The sequence below is a fragment of the Acromyrmex echinatior genome, chromosome 2 (assembly GCF_024713525.1).
Source record: "Acromyrmex echinatior isolate Ae372 chromosome 2, ASM2471352v2, whole genome shotgun sequence".
Lineage (NCBI taxonomy): Eukaryota > Metazoa > Arthropoda > Insecta > Hymenoptera > Formicidae > Acromyrmex > Acromyrmex echinatior.
In genome coordinates this window covers 16,404,049-16,410,048 of record NC_141853.1, presented here as the reverse complement: position 1 = coordinate 16,410,048, position 6,000 = coordinate 16,404,049, and positions in this window count along the sequence as shown.

Here is a 6,000-nt window from a genome sequence, read left to right as displayed (position 1 = left end):
TCGCTTTCGCATTGAGATCATTCCACGGATTCCTCGAAAACCTCAAGCGAAATATAGATCACGATGTCCGGGATCTACCGTCAACATCAGATTAATCTGCTGCTCAGTAATCGAGAGAAAGAGAGAGACAAAGAGAGAGAGAGGGGGGGGGGGGAGGAAGAGGAGGAACAGCTTTCAAAGCTTTCTCGGTACACGTCTGCCGGTCTCAGTCCGTGTTTCGTGGCAATCGACTCGGCGGGAGCAAACAGCGGCATCAGAATGCAAAGTTAGGACAATGCCGTTAATTTTTGGTCGGCCCCCATTGTTCTCCGGGCATATTCATCTGTCAACTGGCGAACCGACTTCTGACACGTTCTGCAGTCGACGCATTCGCGCGATCGAGCCGGAAGGACGTCCTATTCTAGTCAATCCCTGATTCCTGCTGCGAAACATTCTCACCTATCTAGGTAATGTTGAAATTTTCGTGTATATACGCGAGTGTGTATAAAAAAAAAACGCGTTAATCTTAGACAGCCGAAGAATTCAGTAGATTTCCACGGATGATCGCGGTCAATAGTTTCGCCGGTCTCTCCTTGGGTCGTCTGAATGCGTGTTAACTAAGGTGACGTCACTACAATGGCGGACACTAATCTGCACGTCAGAAACAGAGGTGCCTCTGCATTCACTCCCTTTGCCAACCCTTTGCTCCGCCGCTTCCGTCCCTGATCTGTCGGTTTCCCAGACAAAATATGTCAAACACTTGCACCACCCCCGAATTCCATTGCGACCATTTCCGCGTCGTAAATAGCAGGAATTTATTCTTATCGCGACTATCTTCTGCCTCAATAATAAACAAGTAGCGAATTGCTATCATCTATCTTCACAAACAAACGTTTTCATGTAAAAAGTATTGTAATAAATACTACTTATCATCAATTACATGTTTCATTTAAGTGCAACTGTGAAATCAGAATATTTATAAATAAAAAAGCAATTATAAATTGCACAGAATTTATAAAATTGCACAGAATTTATAAAATTACTAAACAAAATTATTTTATATAAGATTATTGATATTAAATATTCGTAAGAAATTCTTCGACCTACTGCACTTTTGTCTAGTCGTCAAAATGTTTATTATCATATTATAATGAAATTATTCGAATTGTACTTGAAAATATACTAAACGACGTATGTAAATATCAATAAACATTTTTTAGATATTTGTACAACATAAAATTTATGTAGATATTTGAAAAACAATGCTTTATAAGATATAACGTTATTATATCTTTTCAGTTGTTATTCAAAATTTATCACTTAAAAATAATTATTGACCATAAAAAAATATCAATCATAATAAAAAAAATTTAGCCAAATCTAAAAAATTAGCAAGTACGAATAAGTTTACATTTACAGACAGCTCTATCAATACGAATAATTTCTGATTCACGATAATACGCTGTTGCTTGTGGTACCTCGCTATTCCTGTTTCTCGCACCCACAGTACCCGAACTCGAAAAGCACCGGTGCAGTACACGGTTGCCTGCTAATAGGAGGTACAGTCCAGTCAGTAAAACCATCAGCTGTAGTGAGCTTAGGGCAGGGTTGCTATACACCCTGCAGCGTAAGAGAACTTCAAATGTCAGCATTGAATTAGAATCCTGATTTATACTCACTAACTGATGAAAAATTACTCGTACGCATTAAATACTTGCATTTACTTACGATACGAAATTATAATTTTAAAATTTTGTTTTGTTATACATCAATCCTATCGTAAAATTGCAATATATACTATCAAGGCACAATGTATATCAAAATATTATTCGTAAAATTCTCTCTTTATACAAATTATGCAAATATACAAATTTGGATAGCGAGAAAAATGATGTGATTTTTTTCAAGAAAATTAAATAAATTTATAAATTTGCCAGTTACTTTTGTACTAATTATTTTTTATTGTGATACAAAATTATTTTTATAGATATGGTCTAACTTCAACTGAAAAATTTAATTAAATATTAAATAATTGTCATTTTTTAATTATAATACTCTGTAAAAAAAAATCTACGCTAAGATCTACGCTATATTAAATAAACAAATGAGCAATTAGTCAGTTTATAGAACATCAAGATAATTTCATTAAACATAATGACCCTTTATCGCACATTGCCGTGGTGCGTTGTTGCCTCGGTGTCTCCGCGTTGTTATCTCGCGGAATTTACAATTTTAATTCAGCAAGTCGCTCGCACAGTCCAACAAAAAACTCACGGTAACGGAGGTTAAGTGCCTAGGGAGACCATGAAGCTCGAAGTTTGTTAGATCGCGGAATTAGTCGGCTGTTAAGCCAGATAAGCAGTCAACATGGACGAAAACAATTGCGCTGGATTAGCCAGGATACTCCAACGGCGACGGCGACGCCTCGTCCTCGGTCAAAAGATTAAGTAATGATCATTCGTCTTCCGTTTAAAGAGGTTGTGTACTTCATGTATATCGCCCACCGAATGGGTGGGCGGGAAGGGGGGGAGAGAAAAAAGAAGCAAAGAAAGCAAGAAGTCGTTTTATCTCGCGAGACCTCCGTGAGATCTCGCGGAGTTACTCGAGCAAATTTGTCGAATTATCTTATCGTTGAACATCTCGTCGTGTCTCGGCACCGCGATGTCGAATTAATTTCAATCTCATTACGGCCGATACTCTGCTCGCGACTCTGTCCCACTCGGTTTCCCGATAAAGAACCGGTGGGGAAGTATTGTCGAGCGGGATTCTCGATCTCGCCGGCTCTCTTCCTGAATTGAACGGATTAAATTCTTAGATCCATTACACTTGGATATTCCTGGACGCGCTCATGGTAGAAAAAAATTTGATCGTCGTGAACGCGGGATAATACAGTAATAATTGCTATTATTCTCATTCAAATCAAATTGATAGTATATTGAATTTATTTTACGATATCGCCTATATTCCATTGCTGTAATTATCCAGATCTTCTCGATCAGTTTTACATTTCTCCAACACAACATTCAACAATGTATTTTCCGACTAAATGCAAAAATTGCGCGCTAAAGTTCTCACGGTGCGCCGTTTACACGGTTTATGAGTGTAATGTACGATTTGTATATCGGATAAGTATTTTTATACGACGCAATATACTGTGTGTTGTTACTTTCTTTATTTTATCGCACAGAAAGAGGCAGAGAAAAAAGAGAGTTATATAATTTAATTCCCGCGAGCGTGCATCCTGTTAAGGTACAGATCAACGATATTTCCCGACGACAGAACCCACCCCCGAAGGGTCAGCATTCGTCTGAGAGAAGGGTGGATTTGACCAATCGGACGCGTGGGTTGGCCACCCCTCTGCACTGACCAATCGAGATTCTGTACGACGTGCCTATTCGCACGATTCATTTGCGCGTACATGCTCTAACGAGCTAACTCCGAGTCGAGTTTGAGAAAAATTTGCACTTTAGGCTATACGTGATTAAAAAAAAGAGGCTTATCGAAGAAAAATGAGACGAAATTACACTCTATATCATGTTATCTCACTTTTTGAGATTTCTCTAAAGATTCACATGATAGATCTTTTCAAATACATATATAGTAAATGCGAATTTACTATTTAACATTCAATAATCATTTATAAAATTACCCAATTTTTTCGGAAATAACATCTTATTAAAACTGATTGTTTTATGAGTTCTAAGTTCTAGAGTAATAGAAATCTATATCTTCTCTTCTATGCGGAATTAATATCATAGAAATATTCTTCAATATATATGTCTACACTTAAATGCAATTACTATGTATATTATCAATAATGAAGTAGCATCTTATATTAATTGACAGCAACCTCACATTAACTGACTACAACTAAATTTGGAAAACATAATTACTGCAATAAAATTAATATACGTAAATGCAATAAGAAAATGGCATCAAATGCAATAAATTAAGATTTATATTAAGTAATAAATGATTTTTAAATTTTATAATGTATGAATCATTATAAAAAGCGAGAAAAATAAGTTGTCGGTTTTATACAGTGGCGCTAAAAGTTAAATCCATTATACAATCAAATAAAGCAAATGACAGTATAAATAAAGCGAGTCGCAGCAAAGTGCATGACGGTGATTCTTTCGCGAATTATACATAACACTAAAAATTGACAAATAAAAACTTAACACTCGTCCATAACAAAGACGAAATTAAATCACACTTTATTTTAAAAATGGGAGTGTAATTAGTTGCAATGTACATAAATTAAATTATTAATCAAAATTCTCTCAATTTCCATTTCAATATTATCGTTAAAAGCGCGAGTGCCGCGTGGCTTTTGCAAAATTCAGACTCGGCAGTAGGAAGGTAGGTATACCAGGTCGGCGAGATAATAATGATGAAGTTCGGTGTCCGTGTAGCCGAGTGGCTGGCGAGACCGAGGAGGGTTGAAGCCGGCGGAAGGAGAAAGGCAACTCCGTCCGGAGGGGGGAGGGGCGGTGGTGGGTTATACATTTGAGTACATAAATGTATGTAACTCCGAGTTTGTGTTGGAGTGGGCGTCGGCCATCTTGTCCGGTGGGTATTGACCGAGGCGACCGCCAGGCAAGAGAGACATGCCATGGCGGACAAACCACCCTCTAGCTACTACCTCCGGCATTAATTGCTCTTATTAGTTAAATCCGCGCGCGTAGTCGTCATCGTTGCCGTTGTCGGTGCGACGCGGTGACATACAGCGGAAAAATATCAGTCTTGTCAGAGGATTGTTCCTTGTTTACTCGCGTATGTTAATATTGGCATGCGCGTGGCGAAGCCGGAGGGTATAGTTGAGGACAATGTAAATACATGTTATTTACGATGTGCAAAATTCATATGAGCGAAAGAGTTGCTTTCACTTACGAGAAAAGCGCGTATACGTTGCGGCCGATATACAGTTTGCCACGTTCGTTCTTTGAAATCCTCAAGTCAAGTAAAGAACCATTACTTATTATTGAAAGAGTAGAAGCTATTAAACTGCAATTGTACGTCTTGGTTCAAGTGCCGTTGAAAGTATTAAAGCGACTATATTGGAAATTTTATTACTACTGTTCTTGTGGAAAATTTAATAGTGCCACTTTGAACTATCAATATAATTTTCAATAGTAATTTCGTTACAGCCGCGTAACTTGATAATAAGTATGATTTGCTTCATAAAATTATAATAGAGAAAATCTTCAAATTAATATTATAAAGGAAATATATGTAATTATATTTCGTTATACGTAACTGTGACTTTTATATTTATCGATTATCAAAAGCGTTAATTCGCCGCGTCGTATTCAAATTTAGATTCCACTGTGATACCAAAAGTGGAATTGTCCATCTCTCGGGGAACGGCGATAAATACGAGATGAACACCGAGGATATTAGATTCAAAATCTCTTTTATAAGGTGTAATTATTATACGAAATTAGCTGCAGTTAAACTCACCGGTAACGAAACGCTTGACAAGCCCTCGCAGCCGCATCCTTAAATAAAAGTTTCGCCCGTCGGAACTTTACCGATATAACGCTCAACCTTTCTCAACATAATTTATTCCACTGTTTTGATTTAAGTACGTACTTATCAAGATGTATAATAAAGTGCTAACCATTTAAAAATTATTCGCATTCGGATGGCTAATCGCTGAAAAAATTTAGTAAGATTCGTAAAGTTAATCAATAATTATCATAAAGTCGCTATCTTTTATCATTCAGTACATAAATTAATTGTAGTATGTACGTCACTCTAAGATATTTATAATTATTATTTTTGCAACAGATTAACTACCACGAGACATTTAATTGATTCACTGAAACATTCATATTACTATAAGTGCTATCGGTATTTCATCCGTGTTATTCTTATAGGAGAAATAATCGACGATTATTGTATTTTCGATTTAACCCATATTCCGGTCAAATCTCGATATATTGGTCTCGGAGCGTGTTAAAATTCACGGTACATTCTTGATTTTCATCGTAATCTATTCGTTGCTTTTGGTGATGG